Source organism: Balaenoptera borealis (genome assembly GCF_965194805.1).
Source record: "Balaenoptera borealis genome assembly, chromosome: 4".
Taxonomy (NCBI): Eukaryota; Metazoa; Chordata; class Mammalia; order Artiodactyla; family Balaenopteridae; genus Balaenoptera; species Balaenoptera borealis.
The window spans coordinates 123,668,851-123,688,627 of NC_138861.1; the positions used below are offsets into that span (position 1 = coordinate 123,668,851).

At 39.4% G+C, this 19,777-nt stretch overlaps 1 protein-coding gene and 1 long non-coding RNA gene across 33 annotated transcripts in view; one reads left to right on the forward strand and one right to left on the reverse strand.

The window, feature by feature from the left end:
* ANK2 (ankyrin 2) overlaps positions 1–19,777 on the forward strand; it is a 688,006-nt gene that overhangs the window by 572,917 nt on the left and 95,312 nt on the right. The window lies entirely within an intron of this gene.
* LOC309627613 lies at positions 8–19,760 on the reverse strand. Its single transcript, XR_014243854.1, has 3 exons — positions 11,443–19,760; positions 11,078–11,146; positions 8–847 (listed from the first exon to the last, which is right to left on the reverse strand). It is a non-coding gene; the product is annotated as an uncharacterized lncRNA (long non-coding RNA).

The following is a 19,777-nucleotide window of genomic DNA, read 5'->3' on the forward strand; positions in this document are numbered from 1 at the left end:
AAACACATGTACTCATTTTTATTTGCTATAAGCAAATGGTTCGGCCATATGGACACTTCAGTAGCTCACCATAGTTACAAACATATTTTCTTTTTAGTTCTTCTTAAGTGATTTTGAATAAGCAATGTAGTTTTGTACAGTTGTTTGGGACTTTTCATTCTAATAACCTTTGACAGCCATGTAGGCAACATCGATTTAACAATTTACTACAGGATACAATAGATGCTGGCTAGAATATCTTGATGTTCTGGCCGATTTCCTTTACATTGTTTCAGGGCCGTGGCCCTCCCCTAGCCCTCAGTCTCTGGTGAAGAAATACAGACAGGCAGCCTAGACTGCGTGCCTTTCATTTTTAATGAATTCTGTCACATTTGGACTACCACGTGGCTGTGCTCAGTGAGGCAATACTGTGTAAGGCCTGGCTTGGAAGTTTTCAGAGATAATGCAGAGCTAACTGTTCTTCCCAGTGCCATCTGAAGGGTCCTATCCTGCAAAGCATGATGGGAACATAAAACCACACTTTGGTACATTCAAATTATTTCAAGGACGAGCAATGCATAAAATAACTACTGCTACTATGCATAATATAACCTGCAGCTCCAATTTTCTTGGTCCAAAGAAGTCTGTAATTGCATTTTTTTAAGTTTATGTGTCAGAAATCACTAATTGCAGCTGTGTGAATAGGCTCAAGTAAATTAGTGTGAGCATATTCGGGAGTTTTCAAAGTCATCATTCAAGATGCTACTAATTAACCGCCACCATCTTGAGCTGAGGTGTTGTGGTGTCCCGATATCCACGAGGAACTCTGGTCTGAAGTGCTGGGTTCGAGGCCTCTGCATGTGGTACCCTATGAGCACGTAAAACTAGAATAAGCACAAAGGGAATAAAAAGGCTCCAGGGCAGGGCAGAGCTGCTGGTGAGGCTTCCCAGGGGGATAAGACTCTGACAGACTACACAACTGACACAGAAAAAGAGAGAAAGAAAGTGAGAGTGAGAGTGAGAGAGAGAGAGAGAGAGAGAGAGAGAGAGAGAGAGAGCGAGCTGCCCGTGTGGACCATAGCACTCAGGCACATGGCCTGCCAAGCTGAGGTGTTGGGCGCAGCCGTTTCACACTAGGAACTCTGGTCTGAAGAGTGGGGTGCACTTCAAGTGAAACTAGACAAGCACAAAGGAAAAGAAAAAAAGATATACAGGTATTCTACCAGACACGGCCCTGCCCACCAGAAGGACAAGATCCAGCCCCACCACCAGACCACAGGCAACAGTCCGCTCCACCAGGAAGCCTACACAAGCAACTGAACCAACCTCACCCACTGGGGGCAGACACCACAAATAACGGCAACCATGAACCGGCAGCCTGCGAAAAGGAGACCCCAAACACAGTAAGTTAAACAAAATGAGAAGACAGAGAAATATGCAGCAGATGAAGGAGCAAGGTAAAAACCCACCAGACCAAACAAATGAAGAGGAAATTGGCAGTCTGCCTGAAAAAGAATTCAGAGTAATGATAGTAAAGATGTTCCAAAATCTTGGAAATAGAATGGAGAAAATACAGGAAACATTTAACAAGGACCTAGAAGAACTAAAGAGCAAACAAACAATGATGAACAACACAATAAATGAAATTAAAAATACTCTAGAAGGAATCAATAGCAGAATAACTGAGGCAGAAGAACGGATAAGTCACCTGGAAGATAAAATAGTGGAAATAACTACTGCAGAGCAGAATAAAGAATGAAAAGAATTGAGGACAGTCTCAGAGACCTCTGGGACAACATTAAATGCACCAACATTCAAATTACAGGGGTCCCAGAAGAAGAAGAGAAAAAGAAAGGGACTGAGAAAATATTTGAAGACATTATAGTCAAAAACTTCCCTAACATGGGAGAGGAAATAGTCAATCAAGTGCAGGAAGCACAGAGAGTCCCATACAGGATAAATCCAAGGAGAAACATGCCAAGACACATATTAATCAAACTATCAAAAATTAAATACAAAGAAAACATATTAAAAACAGCAAGGGAAAAACAACAAATAACACACAAGGGAATCCCCATAAGGTTAACAGCTGATCTTTCAGCAGAAACTCTGCAAGCCAGAAGGGAGTGGCAGGACATATTTAAAGTGATGAAAGGGAAAAACCTACAACTAAGATTGATCTACTCAAAAAGGATCTCATTTAGATTCAACGGAGAAATTAAAACCTTTAGGGACAAGCAAAAGTTAAGAGAATTCAGCACCACCAAACCAGCTTTACAACAAATGCTAAAGGAACTTCTCTAGGCAGGAAACACAAGAGAAGGAAAAGATCTACAATAACAAACCCAAAACAATTAAGAAAATGGTAATAAGAACATACAAATTGATAATTACCTTAAATGTAAATGGACTGGGGCTCGAGGAGAAGGTGCCGGAAGAGTAAGACACGGAGATCACCTTCCTCCCCACAGATACATCAGAAATACATCTACATGTGGAACAACTCCTACAGAACACCTACTGAACGCTGGCAGAAGACCTCAGACCTCCCAAAAGGCAAGAAACTCCCCACGTACCTGGGTAGGGCAAAAGAAACAAGAAAAAACAGAGACAAAAGAATAGGGACGGGACCTGCACCAGTGGGAGGGAGCTGTGAAGGAGGAAAGGTTTCCACACACTAGGAAGCCCCTTCGTGGGGGAGACTGTGGGTGGCGGAGGGGGGAGCTTAGAAGCCGCGGAGGAGAGCGCAGCCACAGGGGTGTGGAGGGCAAAGCGGAGAGATTCCCGGACAGAGGATCGGTGCCGAGCAGCACTCACCAGCCCGAGAGGCTTGTCTGCTCACCCGCTGGGGTGGGCGGGGCTGGGAGCTGAGGCTTGGGCTTCGGTCGGATCCCAGGGAGAGGACTGGGGTTGGCGGCGTGAACACAGCCTGAAGGGGCTAGTGCGCCACGGCTAGCTGGGAGGGAGCCCGAGAAAAAGTCTGCAGCTGCCGAAGAGGCAAGAGACTTTTTCTTCCCTCTTTGTTTCCTGGTGCGCGAGGAGAGGGGATTAAGAGCGCCGCTTAAAGGAGCTCCAGAGACGGCGCGAGTCGTGGCTATCAGCGCGGACCCCAGAGACGGGCATGAGACGCTAAGGCTGCTGCTGCCGCCACCAAGAAGCCTGTGTGCAAGCACAGGTCACTCTCCACACCGCCCCTCCTGGGAGCCTATGCAGCCCGCCACTGCCAGGGTCCCGTGATCCAGGGACAACTTCCCCGGGAGAATGCATGGCGCGCCTCAGGCTGCTGCAACGTCACGCCGGCCTCTGCTGCTGCAGGTTCGCCCCGCATCTGTACCCCTCCCTCCCCCGGGCCTCAGTGAGCCAGAGCCCCCGAATCAGCTGCTCCTTTAACCCCGTCCTATCTGAGCGAAGGACAGGCGCCCTCAGGTGACCTACACGCAGAGACAGGGCCAAATCCAAAGCTGAAACCTGGGACCTGTGCGAACAAAGAAGGGAAAGGGAAATCTCTCCCAGCAGCCTCAGGAGCAGTGGATTAAATCTCCACAATCAACTTGATGTACCCTGCATCTGTGGAATACCTGAATAGACAACAAGTCATCCCAAATTGAGGAGGTGGACTTTGGGAGCAAGATATATTACTTTTTCCCCTTTTTCTCTTTTTGTGAGTTTGTATGTGTATGCTTCTGTGTGAGATTTTGTCTGTATACCTTTGCTTTCACCATTTGTCCTAGGATTCTGTCTGTCCATTCTTTTTTCTTTTTTTTTTTTACTTTAAAAATTTTTTTTCATAATAATTATTATTTATTTTTTATTTTAATAACTTTATTTTATTTTATCTTACTTTATTTTATCCTCTTTCTTTCCTTCCTTCTTTCTACTTTTTCTACCTTTTATTCTGAGCCGTGTGGATGAAAGGCTCTTGGTGCTCCAGCCAGGAGTCAGTGCTGTGCCCCTGAGGTGGGAGAGCCAACTTCAGGACACTGGTTCACAAGAGACCTCCCAGCTCCATGTAATATCAAATGGCGAAAATCTCCCAGAGATCTCCATCTCAACACCAAGACCCAGCTTCATTCAACGACCAGCAAGCTACAGTGCTGGACACCCTATGCCAAACAACTAGCAAGACAGGAACACAGCCCCATCCATTAGCAGAGAGGCTGCCTAAAATCATAAGGCCACAGACACCCCAAAACACACCACCAGACGTGGAACTGCCCACCAGAAAGACAAGATCCAGCCTCATCCACCAGAACACAGGCACTAGTCCCCTCCACCAGGAAGCCTACACAACCCACTGAACAAACCTTAGCCACTGGGGACAGACACCAAAAACAACGGGAACTACGAACCTGCAGCCTGTGTAAAGGAGACCCCCAAACACAGTAAGATAAGCAAAATGAGACGACAGAAAAACACACAGCAGATGAAGGAGCAAGGTAAAAACCCACCAGACCTGACAAATGAAGAGGAAATAGGCAGTCTACCTGAAAAAGAGTTCAGAATAATGATAGTAAAGATGATCCAAAGTCTTGGAAATAGAATAGAGAAAATGTAAGAAACATTTAACAAGGACCTAGAAGAACTAAAGAGCAAACAAACAACGATGAACAACACAATAAATGAAATTAAAAATACTCTAGAAGGTATCAATAGCAGAATAACTGAGGCAGAAGAACAGATAAGTGACCTGGAAGATAAAATAGTGGAAATAACTACTGCAGAGCAGAATAAAGAAAAAAGAATGAAAAGAACTGAGGACAGTCTCAGAGACCTCTGGGACAACATTAAATGCACCAACATTCGAATTATAGGGGTCCCAGAAGAAGAAGAGAAAAAGAAAGGGACTGAGAAAATATTTGAAGAGATTATAGTTGAAAACTTCCCTAATATGGGAAAGGAAATAGATAATTAAGTCCAGGAAGCACAGAGAGTCCCATACAGGATAAATCCAAGGAAAAACGTGCCAAGACACGTATTAATCAAACTATCAAAAATTAAATACAAAGAAAACATATTAAAATCAACAAGGGAAAAACAACAAATAACACACAAGGGAATCCCCATTAGGTTAACAGCTGATCTTTCAGCAGAAACTCTGCAAGCCAGAAGGGAGTGGCAGGACATATTTAAAGTGATGAAGGAGAAAAAAACCTACAACCAAGATTACTCTACCCAGCAAGGATTTCATTCAGATTTGATGGAGAAATTAAAACCTTTACACACAAGGAAAAGCTGAGAGAGTTCAGCACCACCAAACCAGCTTTAGAACAAATGCTAAAGGAACTTCTCTAGGCAGGAAACACAAGAGAAGGAAAAGATCTACAATAAAAAACCCAAAACAATTCAGAAAATGGGAATAGGAACATACATATCGATAATTACCTTAAATGTAAATGGATTAAATGCTTCCACCAAAAGACACAGAGTGGCTTCATGGATACAAAAACAAGACCCGTATATATGCTGTCTACAGGAGACCCACTCCAGACCTAGGGACACATACAGACTGAAAGTCAGGGGATGGAAAAAGATATTCCATGCAAATGGAAATCAAAAGAAAGCTGGAGTAGCAATTCTCATATCAGACAAAATAGACTTTAAAATAAAGACTATTACAAGAGACAAAGAAGGACACTACATAATGATCAAGCAATTGATCCAAGAAGAAGATATAAAAATTGTAAATATTTATGCACCCAACATAGGAGCACCTCAATACATAAGGCAAATACTAACAGCCATAAAAGGGGAAATCGACAGTAACACAATCATAGTAGGGGACTTTAACACCCCACTTTCACCAATGGACAGATCATCCAAAATGAAAATAAATAAGGAAACACAACCTTTAAATGATACATTAAACAAGATGGACTTAATTGATATTTATAGGACATTCCATCCAAAAACAACAGAATACACATTTTTCTCAAGTGCTCATGGAATATTCTCCAGGATAGATCATATCTTTGGTCACAAATCAAGCCTTGGTAAATTTAAGAAAATTGAAATAATATCAAGTGTCTTTTCTGACCACAACGCTATGAGACTAGATATCAATTACAGGAAAAGATCTGTAAAAAATACAAACACAGGGAGGCTAAACAATACACTACTTAATAACCAAGAGATCACTGAAGAAATCAAAGAGGAAATCAAAAAATACCGAGAAACAAATGATAATGAAAACACGACAACCCAAAACCTATGGGATGCAGCAAAAGCAGTTCTAAGAGGGAAGTTTATAGCAATACAATACTACCTTAAGAAACAGGAAACATCTCAAATAAATAACCTAACCTTGCACCTAAAGCAATTAGTGAAAGAAGAAGAAAAAAACCCCAAAGTTAGCAGAAGGAAAGAAATCATAAAGATCAGATCAGAAATAAATGAAAAAGAAATGAAGGAAACGATAACAAAGATCAATAAAACTAAAAGCTGGTTCTTTGAGAAGATAAACAAAGTTGATAAACCATTAACCAGACTCATCAAGAAAAAAAGGGAGAAGACTCAAGTCAATAGAATTAGAAATGAAAAAGGAGAAGTAACAACTGACACTGCAGAAATACAAAGGATCATGAGAGATTACTACAAGCAGCTCTATGCCAATAAAATGGACAACCTGGAAGAAATGGACAAATTCTTAGTAATGCACAACCTGCCGAGACTGAACCAGGAAGAAATAGAAAATATGAACAGACCAATCACAAGCACTGAAATTGAAACTGTGATTAAAAATCTTCCAACAAACAAAAGCCCAGGACCAGATGGCTTCACAGGTGAATTCTATCAAACACTTAGAGAAGAGCTAACACCTATCCTTCTCAAACTCTTCCAAAATATAGCAGAGGGAGGAACACTCCCAAACTCATTCTATGAGGCCACCATCACCCTAATACCAAAACCAGACAAAGACGTCACAAAGAAAGAAAACTACAGGGCAATATCACTGATGAACACAGATGCAAAAATCCTCAACAAAATACTAGCAAACAGAATCCAACAGCACATTAAAAGGATCATACACCATGATCAAGTGGGGTTTATTCCAGGAATGCAAGGATTCTTCAATATATACAAATCAATCAATGTGATACACCATATTAACAAACTGAAGGAGAAAAACCATATGATCATCTCAATAGATGCAGAGAAAGCTTTCGACAAAATTCAACACCGATTTATGATAAAAAACCCTGCAGAAAGTAGGCATAGAGGGAACTTTCCTCAACATAATAAAGGCAATATATGACCCACAGCCAACATCGTCCTCAATGGTGAAAAACTGAAACCATTTCCACTAAGATCAGGAACAAGACAAGGTTGCCCATTCTCACCACTGTTATTCAACATAGTTTTGGAAGCTTTAGCCACAGCAGTCAGAGAAGAAAAAGAAATAAAAGGAATCCAAACTGGAAAAGAAGTTAAGCTGTCACTGTTTGCAGATGACATGATACTATACACAGAGAATCCTAAAGATGCTACCAGAAAAATACTAGAGCTAATCAATGAATTTGGTAAAGTAACAGGATACAAAGTTAACACACAGAAATCTCTGGCATGCCTATACATTAATGATGAAAAATCTGAAAGTGAAATTAAGAAACACTCCCATTTACCATTGCAAAAAAAAAGAATAAAATACCTAGGAATAAACCTACCTAAGGAGACAAAAGACCTGTATGCAGAAAAGTATAAGACACTGATGAAAGAAATTAAAGATGATGCAAACAGATGGAGAGATATACCATGTTCTTGGATTAGAAGAATCAACATTGTGAACATGACTATACTACCCAAAGCAATCTACAGATTCAGTGCCATCCCTATCAAACTACCAATGCCATTTTTCACGGAACTAGGACAAAACATTTCACAATACGTATGGAAACACAAAAGACACCGAATAGCAAAAGCAATCTTGAGAAAGAAAAATGGAGCTGGAGGAATCAGGCTCCCAGAATTCAGACTACACTACAAAGCTACTGTAATCAAGACAGTATGGTACTGGCACAAAAACAGAAATATAGATCAATGGAACAGGATAGAAAGCCCAGACATAAACCCACGCACATATGGTCACCTTATCTTTGATAAAGGAGGCAAGAATATACAGTGGAGAAAAGACAGCCTCTTCAATAAGTGGTGCTGGGAAAACTGGACAGCTACATGTAAAAGTATGAAATTAGAACACTCCCTAACACCATACACAAAAATAAACTCAAAATGGATTAAAGACCTAAATGTAAGGTCAGACACTATCAAACTCTTAGAGGAAAACATAGGCAGAACACTCTATGACATAAATCACAGCAAGATCCTTTTTGACCCACCTCCTAGAGAAATGGAAATACAAACAAAAATAAACAAATGGGACCTAATGAAACTTAAAAGCTTTTGCACAGCAAAGGAAACCATAAACAAGACCAAAAGACAACCTTCAGAATGGGAGAAAATATTTGCAAATGAAGCAACTGACAAAGGATTAATCTCCAAGATTTACAAGGAGCTCATGCAGCTCAATCACAAAAAAACAAACAACCCAATCCAAAAATGTGCAGAAGACCTAAATAGACATTTCTCCAAAGAAGATATACAGATTGCCAACAAACACATGAAAGAATGCTCAACATCATTAATCATTAGAGAAATGCAAATCAAAACTACAATGAGATATCATGTCACACTGGTCAGAATGGCCATCATCAAAAAATCTAGAAACAATAAATGCTGGAGAGGGTGTGGAGAAAAGGGAACCCTCTTGCACTGTTGGTGAGAATGTAAATTGATACAGCTATTATGGAGAACAGTATGGAGGTTCCTTAAAAAACTAAAAATAGAATTACCATACGACCCAGCAATCCCACTACTGGGCATATACCCTGAGAAAACCATAATTCAAAAGGAGTCATGTACCAAAATGTTCATTGCAGCCCTATTTACAATAGCCAGGACATGGAAGCAACCTAAGTGTCCATCGACAGATGAATGGATAAAGAAGATGTGGCACATATACACAATGGGACATCACTCAGCCATAAAAAGAAACAAAATTTAGTTATTTGTAGTGAGGTGGATGGACATAGAGTCTGTCATACAGAATGAAGTAAGTCAGAAAGAGAAAAACAAATACTGTATGCTAACACATATATATGTAATCTAAGAAAAAAAAAAAAGGTCATGAAGAACCTAAGGGCAAGACAGGAATAAAGACACAGACCTACTAGAGAATGGACTTGAGAATATGGGGAGGGGAATGGTAAGCTGTGACAAAGTGAGAGAGTGGCATGGACATATATACACTACCAAACATAAAATAGATAGCTAGTGGGAAGCAGCCGCATAGCACAGGGAGATCAGCTCAGTGCTTTGTGCCCACCTATAGGGGTGGGATAGGGAGGGTGGGAGGGAGGGGGACGCAAGAGGGAAGAGATATGGGAACATATGTATATGTATAACTGATTCACTTTGTTATAAAGCAGAAACTCACACACCATTGTAAAGCAATTATACTCCAATAAAGATGTTTAAAAAAATGTAAATGGATTAAATGTCATGGATTAAACACTCCATGACATAAATCACAGCAAGATCCTTTTTCACCCACCTTCTAGGGAAATGGAAATAAAAGCAAAAATAAACAAATGGGACCTAATGAAACTTAAAAGCTTTTTAGTGCAGCAAAGGAAACCATAAAGAAGATGAAAAGACAACCCTCAGAAAGGGAGAAAATATTTGCAAATGAAGCAACTGACAAAGAGTTAATCTCCAAAATATACAAGCAGCTCATTCAGCTCAATATCAAAAAAACAAACAACCCAATCCAAAAATGGGCAGAAGACCTAAATAGAGATTTGTCCAAAGAACATATACAGATTGCCAACAAACACATGAAAGGATGCTCAATATCACTAATCATTAGAGAAATGCAAATCAAAACCGCAATTAGGTATTACCTCATACCGGTAAGAATGGCCATCATCAAAACACCTACAAACAATGAATGCTGGAGAGGGTGTGGAGAGAAGGGAACCCTCTTGCACTGTTGGTGGGAATGTAAATTGATAGAGCCGCTATGCAGAAGAGTATGGAGGTTCCTTAAAAAACTAAAAATAGAACTACCATATGACCCAGCAATCCCACTACTGGGCATATACCCTGAGAAAACCATAATTCAAAAAGAGACAGGTACCGCAATGTTCATTGCAGCACTATTTACAATAGCCAGGACATGGAAGCAACCTAAGTGTCCATCAACAGAAGAATGGATAAAGAAGATGTGGCCCATATATACAATGGAATATTACTCAGCCATAAAAGGAAATGAAATTGAGTTATTTGTAGTGAGGTGGATGGACCTAGAGTCTGTCATACAGAGTGAAGTAAGTCGGAAAGAGAAAAACAAATACTGTATGCTAACACATATATATGGAATCTAAAAAAAAGTGGTTCTGATGAACCTACGGGCAGGACAGGAATAAAAACGCGGACGTAGAGAATGGACTGGAGGACATGGGGAGGGGGAAGTGTAAGCTGGGATGAAGTGAGAGAGTGGCATGGACATATATACACTACCAAGTGTAAAATAGCTAGTGGGAAGCAGCTGCATAGCACAGGGAGATCAGCTCAGTGCTCTGTGACCACTTAGAGGGGCGGGATAGGGAGGGTGGGAGAGAGACGTAAGAGGGAGGGGATATGGGCTTATGTATGTATATGTATATGTATAGCTGATTCACTTTGTTATACAGCAGAAACTAACACAATATTGTAAAGCAATTATACTCCATAAAGATGTTAAAAAAAAGACGATGCTACTAATTAGAAACATAAGTTTTGGAACTCAGTTTTTTTATATCCTCTTTGAAGTAGAAACAAAAGCATACCTATACATAAGCGTATTTGTAACTGAATTAAAAATAAAGTTATTTTTTAAATTATTAATAATACTAATAACATTTGAGATTCAAAACTTCTAATCTGACTCTAACAAGAATAGCTATTGCCTAGTTTCTGAGCAGTTCTTGAGTTTTCATGAAATTGTACTTTGAGACTTATTTAAAAGCCTCCATATGAATTCTCAGGCTTTAGCGTGTGATACCTTTTTGCTGAGTCAGTTCACATATAAGTATTACTGGAAAGACTTTCTTGTTGGAATCCAGGTATTCTCCTGAAAGGCATAAATGCAGCAATGCAATGAGATTTTGTCAGAACTTGAAAACATTTACCATATTTTTTTGTTAAGTGTTTGTTGAATTGGTTAGGATATTTAGAAGCCAGACATGTTGTCTATATAACATCATTTACCTCCCTGGGTTTCATCTGCATTCAAATGGACATTTGGTTGAGAGAAAAATCTCATTTTAACGTTTCAGATTTAAAAAAAGTGAACTATGTAGATTTTATCTGCTTTTAGAAGTAAATATATCTTTTCATACATCTTCAGGGGAGTGGACAGATACATACCTCAAAGGACATTCTTTTTTTTTTTTTTTTAAACAACCCAAATGTCTTTTTTTTTTTTTTTTTTTTTTTTAAATTTATTTATTTTTGGCTGTGTTGGGTCTTCGTTTCTGTGTGAGGGCTTTCTCTAGTTGTGGCAAGCAGGGGCCACTCTTCATCGCGGTGCGTGGGCCTCTCACTATCGCGGCCTCTCTTGTTGCAGAGCACACGCTCCAGACGCGTAGGCTCAGTAGTTGTGGCTCACGGGCCTAGTTGCTCCACGGCATGTGGGATCTTCCCAGACCAGGGCTCGAACCCGCATCCCCTGCATTGGCAGGCAGACTCTCAACCACTGCGCCACCAGGGAAGCCCTCAAAGGACATTCTTTTAATAAATACTTCAGAATTTTTTCACATAAAATGACATTTTTGGAGGAGGAATCATGTTTTCTTCCTCACATCCCATATGTAACCATAGTTACTAAAAAATTGTTTTGTTGCTATGAAAATATAAACATATGTATTTCGTTTACTCTTCAAACATTCATCACTTGGTACAAAAATTCGGGAAAGTTTATAAAACTTTGTTATAATCTTTATAAACACAATGGAAAGGAGGAATTTTTTTAGGAAAAGAAATATTACTTACTTTATGCTCCTGAAATATCCATGGATTACTTGATTTGAGAGCAGAGTTCTTGCAGTAGCTATAAGTTTCTCAGAGTCCTTGTAATTGATTTATATTTCCAGGTTTCCTGGGGTCATTCCATTGTAGGGATATATAACAGACAAGGCAGAGCTGATGACATTTCAGCCTGGGGGTAGTCAGACAAATAGACTGTCACACATATGGTGCATCCCCATGGATGGAAAAGCCAGAGTGAAAGCATAGAAAGAATCATGTGGCACCCTGTGCATTGTGTAAAAAAAATTCAATCAAGTAAATTTTAAAGATCTAATTGGCTTTATTGAATGATTCATGAATCTGCAGCATTTATCTAGCAAGTAGAGAGGAGTTCCCAAGGACTGCAAAAAGGGAAAGGTTTTTAAAGGTAGAACAAGGAAGTCATAAAGAAAAAAGATTATTGCAGACCTAGGTGTCCTACCTATGGGGGACAGAAGGGGTCTAAGTGGCAGATTACCTCATCTTCCTTTTGGGGATGGTGAGGGCCCACGTGACAGATTACGTTCTTGGTGCTGACCAGAAAATTTCTGACTGACCAATTAAGACTACATTTCTGGGGAAGTTGAAGCTTCAGTTAGGTTAGGTATTAAGCCCCGGTTTCGTGGTGTGGCCTAGCACAAATGACTCCATTTTGGGCCTATGGCTTTTCTTTTTAACAATTCCCCCCTTTGGATCAGACTTTCAGCTTAACTGAGAGAAGCGATCAAACTTTAAGGCATTAGCCTCACTCTCAGCTACCTCTCTGAAGTTCTCATGGTTTTTTATCATCCCTTTGGTGGTATCCATAGGTTATGATGTTTTTTTCTACCCCTGTGATATTCACAGATTATAGCTTCAGGTTCACAATCTTTAAATTGGTTATTCTCTTCGTTCCTTTCCTGATGTTCCAGTCTTAGGGAGATCATTTGCTTTGTGGTTAGTGGCTGTGAACATGTATTTAAAGCTTTTGCAAGAACACGATGCACCAGGGAGACTATTATAATTATTATAAGCAGGATAATTCCCAATGTTTGGAGTGCACTTCTGAGCCATGGTGCCCAAGCCCGAAATCAATCAAAATCAAGTAAGTCAAGGAAAGACCCCATTGAAGGAGTCACCTTTTAAAAGCCAAGTGGCTTGCTCAGTGATCTTATGTAATTGTTTCAACTTCCCCAGAAGTGTTCATCCAAGTGCAGCAGGGGGTGTTGGCTGCAACACACACTCTTGCTCAGCTCAAACATAATCAAGGGCTATCCTATTATCAAGAATAACTTTGGCCACAGAGTCTAAGGATCTTTGTTGGGCAGCTCTTATCTTAGCAACAGAATCTGGAATATCTTCAAAAGTTAAAGAGAGGTTCCTCATTAACATTTACTCCTAATCAGGAATGTAGGGATCTGTCAAAGAGAGTTAATTTGGAATCATGAATGCCTCCTGGTATTAAGGGTCTGTGGACCATGTAGGCATTTGCATTCTGGTTATTCTTGCCTTGTATTCCTTTCTTTGCATAGAACCTGGACACAAAGTTCCCCAAATTTGGGATATTAATAAGAGACAGGGAAACATACCAGGGGTCTCTAGCCTCATGGACAGATCCGAGTTCTTGATGACAAATCCAGCAGTCTGAAAGGTTACTTCTCTTAGCAATGGCCTGGGGGATATGAATGGCGGTGTTATCTTTCCAGGCCAACGCTGGAGTAAAGGAAAGAAGGAGAAGAGAGGGTTTCACGTTTAGTTAAAGCATGAAGTCATGATCTGGTGTCTTGGGAAGAAGCGGTCTACCTTGATGTCAGCTACTTCTCTTCCTAGTCAGTTTAATTTGGAGGTCTCCAGCATTTGGATGGGACCAGATGTCAGCTGGCGTCTTCGTTAACTGTGAAATATGTACCCAAGGCTTGAATTGTTGAAGTTTAGCTGTCATCTGAATAGTAAAGGGGACTTGGTATATAGTCCCTTCCAAGAATATTCAAAGGCAGGCTTTGTTCTTACCAATTCACTTTTATGATCTTAAAGTTATCAGAAGCCTGCACTTGTCAAAAAGTTATTTTCTTGAATTTTTCTGAAGATGAAATACTTTTGCCGGAAGACTTTTGCAAAGTGTCAGAGTAAAACAATAGCTCTCTGCAAATGACAGAAGACTTAAAAAATGTCCATTATTAAAGACCTGATGGAATTAACAATGATATTTAGTTATTTCTGTGACACAACATTTTTAGATAATAACTGGAATTAGGACATATCAGATTTCCAGGAATTTCACACAATTTATGAAATACTTATAACATATACCTGTATAAACACAACATAAAGAAGGCTTTGTGTTACTTCTTACATGCTTCCCATGTAATTTAACATACCAAATAAGCATAATTAATACCAAATAAGCATTTCCCTTTTTATAAGGAGAGAGAACAAATCTTTTGAAACGTTCCAGGGGCCCTCTGGAAAATTTCCATGTTAGTTTAAGGTCAAAAAGACTTCATTTAGAATTTGATTTTGGGGAGGTTTGTCAAAAATATCAAAAGATTTTATAACACTTGATCAAATAGGGTCATAGGTCATTGTGAAACAATACTTAGTTACCTATTTAATCAAAATAACAAAGATTTCCTAGGTAGACATTGAAAGTTACATAGTTCTGAGCAAAACTTAGCTCTTTTAATATCTAGAGGACTAGGTTTATTTAAGTAATCAATGACCTGATAAAGACAACACAGAACATAGGTGATTATTTTGACAAGACATAATATCTTTGTTTTTTCTAGGCAGATTACTTAAAGAAAAACCTTTCGTAATCTCTTATTTTCAAGAACAGACTTATAGAAAACAAAAAATGTTGACCTTCTAACAGAGAAAAAACCAAATTCCAATTTTGCACCAGCCAACTTTTGATATTCAAACTTATTTACTTAACTAAATTCATTCTACTTATCTAGTCCTGACCACATGTAAAATTCCTTTTCCTTATTATTTCTAGTAGGCTTAACTAACTGCACATATAAGAATATTTAACTCTTAGTAACCTTTAATTTCTAGTGAAAACTAAGAAGTAAGCATTATAAACTGTCTTTTATGTCAGCATTCTGTTGACTGGCAGACTTATAAATACTTTTTATAATTTCTGGAAATATGCTTCTCACAATGGCACAAAACATGTTTGCTAATAGACCCAAATACCTTTAATTCCTTTGTGAAAGGAAGCAAAGAGTGGATAAACCTATGCCCAGTAATAAATGTTTCAATATTTTATCCTATTTGGAAATGGTCTGGATATTCAATGACTATGCATCATTTAATTCAACTTAGCAAAACTTTAAGGTTTCAGGATACCAGAAAGATTTGGGGTAAGTACTGAAAAAGTTCATCTAGAAACTTTTCTCTCACTTACACCCATTTAATTTACTTGTTTTCAATAATTATTTTTAGACCACCCACAAAAACCTCATGAGACATTAGACAAAGTCTGTTAATGTTCTAGGTTATTTTTCTGGCTGACAAATTTTGCAAGAGATAACATGAACTTATTTGACTAATAAGCCCAGGTAGAATAAAAAGTTTTATGTCTGCATTATATTCAATGTTACTAACTCTAAAGGCATATCTATTTTCATTAAACCATCAAACTTAAACTAGCCTTTATTTACCAAACATTACCACAGATCATGTGAACTTGAAAAGCATTTGGGTTAGTTTGAATCCTAAATTTGTAAAAGGCTTGCTTGTTTAAGCCAGTTAAATAGAGCTCTTTTACAAATTAACTTTAACGATACCATTTGAAGGTAGAAAAATGCCACACACCTACAACACATATTTAGACACACATGAGCATACAGACAGACATAAACAGAGATCTTACAGTTTTCATTTAAAAATTTTCCTTGAACTAGATTTTTGGGCAAGAGTGCTGCTTTAGCAATTTGTATTTTTTTTAAAGTCCCCTTCCCCACCTCCTTTTTTTTTTTCTGCAGTTCTCTAGAGCTATACTTCTAGCTTTGCAAAGACTTTTAAGATAAGGACAGTTGTTCTCAATTCCTTAAAGAACTGGGTTGGAGCCTGGATGCTAATGGACTGACATACCCCTCTACCTATGTTGGAATGTTTCTCTCTGGTTACATTTAGCTTAGAGAAGATGGCCAAAAAAAATTTTTTTTAATCTGTCAGGCTCTGAATATCAGCTTCCAATTTGGCCAAACCTCCGGTTATAAAGTTATTAAATCCTTTCCAATATCTTGTCAGTTTTCAGCCAGGACAAACAATGGATATTTCTGGTAATACTGAACAAACTCTTGGACTCAAGAGGTGTCCCCCAAAAGGGTGCAAAAGATATTGTATTCACAAGATCTAGAGTCACCTAAAGGCAAGCAAAAGAAAGAACTGACAACTTGCATGTCCCAGGCAGGCAGAAAGCCAAGCCAGGTACTTAGGGCATCAAGCAAAACAAGCAAGAAGGCAATGGCTATCCCTGGGAGAGAAAGGATCAATAACCAATGGATCTGTATTTGGAAAGGAAGGGACAAGTTGAAATTTTATTTTCCTCTTTCACCTGGGCACTATAGACAGGTTCGGTAGAACTGGGTTCGGTAAGAATTCTTACCTTTCCCTGGCTTCTGCCATTTTTCCCTGGATCCCCTCTGCAGGCTCCTGTTTTTTATTCATTTTAAGTTTAGCTTTCCTTGGCAGTTTAAGGGCATAGTGTAGCAGTTTACCAGAAAATCCCTCAAAGTCTCATCAACTCTGAGAGGGGTCCATATGGGGGCCCTCCTTCGAAGATAGACATGGGGGAGTCTGTAAGGCCATTAACATGGTGGGCTTTTGTTTACGGTCTCCTGGTCTCTTTAGAGTGGAAAAGACAATTCAGACAGGATTACTAGAATGAATACTTAAGTAAAGGAGGAAAGAGGGGAGCAGTAGCAGTTATGTCAGTCTTATAGTCTTTTGTTTTAGGTACCTCTTGTATCTTTAATTTTTTCTTAGCTCTTTGCAACAGAACTTTCAATGGAGCTATTTTGGAATTTCGAAGCCTTCTGGAGGCTTTTGCATACCAATTAAAATATGTATCCCTTGCTTTTAAGTTCACTTCTTAAATGATTTTGTCTAATTGGAATGTTCCTCATAATGGCCATTGTAATTTCCCTGAGGGCTGGCAGCAGTTTGGTAGGACCCTAGCTTCATATGGGGTTCAACTCACATTTCTGTCCAGCCATATTTTGCCACAAATGGAGTGCCACCCACACTTCTGTCTGGTCATATTTTGGGGATCCCCAACATGATAGTTACCAGGCAAAACTCTCAGGACACAGTAAGATTTTGACATTTTTGTAGATATCTATAGCTTCTGCGATTATAGTTCTTAGACATAAAATAGGCAATTGTGCCAGAAGGTGGTGCACTTGACTCTTTAGAAGTTAAAGGTCCCATCTCTTTTAGCTAGCCTTTACCTACACAAAGCAGGACAAACAAGTATGTGTACCTTAACACTGCAGAATTAAGTACAGTAAATACCAAACACTGCAGCCTGGCCAAGTAAAAGGCCCTGGTACACTACCAACGATTCCCAACTTGGAACCTGAGACTGAGGTGAAGAACTGAACCAGCAGACCTCAACAAATGGGGTCTGTGGACTGATTCCAAACAAATGGGGAACTGTAGCCAGCAGTTCCCAACATGGAATCTAGGGACAGAACCATAAGCTGGGGTTTCCAGTCAAATAGGAAATTGTGGTTGGGACTACCAGAAGTACCCAACATGGAACTAGTGATTCCAAACAAATTGGGAACCAACTGGAAAGCCCGTTAGATCTGGAGTTCAACACAAAAAGAGCGGAGCTCAAACCGAGAGGAACTTACCAACAGCCCCCAGAAATGGAGAGAAAGACAGTGAACTCAGATGGGAGTTTGCAGGTATCATGCCTGTGTTTCTTTTTGTCCCAAAATGCCATCAGAAGTTCACTTTGGATCACACTGCTGCCACCAAATGCGTGAAAAAACCAAAATTCATCTGAGTAAATGTTAAAGCTCTAATTAGCTTTATTGAATGATTCATGAATTAGGCAGCGTTGTTCTAGTGAGTAGAGGGGAGCTCCAAAGGGCTACCGAAAGGGAAAGATTTTTAAAGGCAGGACAAGGAAGTCATAAAGAAAAAAGATTATTTCAGGCTTAGACAACCTCCCTATGGGGGACAGAAAAGGTCTATGTGGCAGATTACTTCATCTTCCTTTGGGGAATGAACGTATTACCTCATTGGTATTGACTAGAAAATTCTTGACTGCCTGGTTAAGACTAAATTTCAGTTAGATTAGGTATTAAGCCCCAATTTGGTAGTGTGGCTTAGCATAAGTGACTCCATTTTGGGCCTGTGGTTTTCTTTTTAACAGCACAGAGTCAGACACTTCATGTAGACAGGAGAAGCAAATGTGCCTGTTGGTCATGAGGAGGCAGTGACGCTAGATATAGGGGACATATACTCTTACAAGTTTAAGGTATGAATGGGCTACTCAGGACTTTGTGCCCAGGACACTTGGGTTTGACATACATAGATGAAATTTTATCGGGGGTGAGGCGGGTAGACAATAAAAAAGTAATCTGGTAGTCATTGTCTATCATGCTCTTCTACATAGGATCTGAACCTAGAATGACTGTGAAGAATTTACTTAACCTTGTTATTTTCAGTTTCATCATCTCTGAAATGGGGAGAAAATTATTCATTTATTCAGTCATTTGTTCATGCCCTCATTTAGGCACCCATTATTTATAAAACACCTACTGTGTACCAAGCACTCTCATTTTCAGAATGGTAGTAAAGATTAAAAGAGACAATAAATATAAGGTCCAATATCTGGCATAAAATGGATGCTTAATACACAATAGCTCTTAATGTTTCGCTGTGCCTCCAAGGATTCCAGTGCAGTTTGTTTAATTAATGTGCATATGCAACCAACCTGTACCATACCCACCACCCACTAGAGTTTTGAGCAAGATTGGCTTCCCACTAACCTCAACAAAAATTCCTCACAAATCACGGATTACAGAACTTTCATCTGAGTGAAAGTTTAGACTAAAATGTTAAAAAGAGCCTATTTTTAAAAGACATTTTTTCTTTAAAAAAAAAACAAAACATTTTTTAATTGAAAGTGGGCCACTCAGCTTCCAATGAAATCTTCTCTTAAGTGTGTACTTCTCTGACTGAGGTGTTCTCTGAAAGGAATATACGATTTAGATTTACTTTCATTGACTTAGAATTCTTAAAGCCAGCCCAGAGGTTAATGATGAAGGAAGTCACGATGAACAAGCAGCGGTTTGTATGATCTCCGAAGCTTCAGTTAAACACTTGACCGTTCCTGTTTCCTAGGGAAGAAATCACTGTGACGATGCTTTCTCATTATAAATCTTCTCTCAGCGTACACATTTTTAATGCTAACTAAGATGCTAATTGGTGAAAATATAACTCTAGTTATGATTTGGAGTCTGTTCATCTTGCTACTTCATAAGCCAGCCTCTTTGTTTAGCAGACGATAAGGTGGGGGGGGGGGGGTTTGCTGCTGAGAAAATGGGCTGCTGGTGATACTGTGCTCCAAACACGCAGGCATCCGTGACGGTTTGGTTGTAAATAAGGCTAAGAAATTCAAAATAAAGGCTAACCTAGTTTTCCTCCTCCTTTTGCAAATCTCTGCTCGGTCTGCCGCCACCGTCGTCTGCAG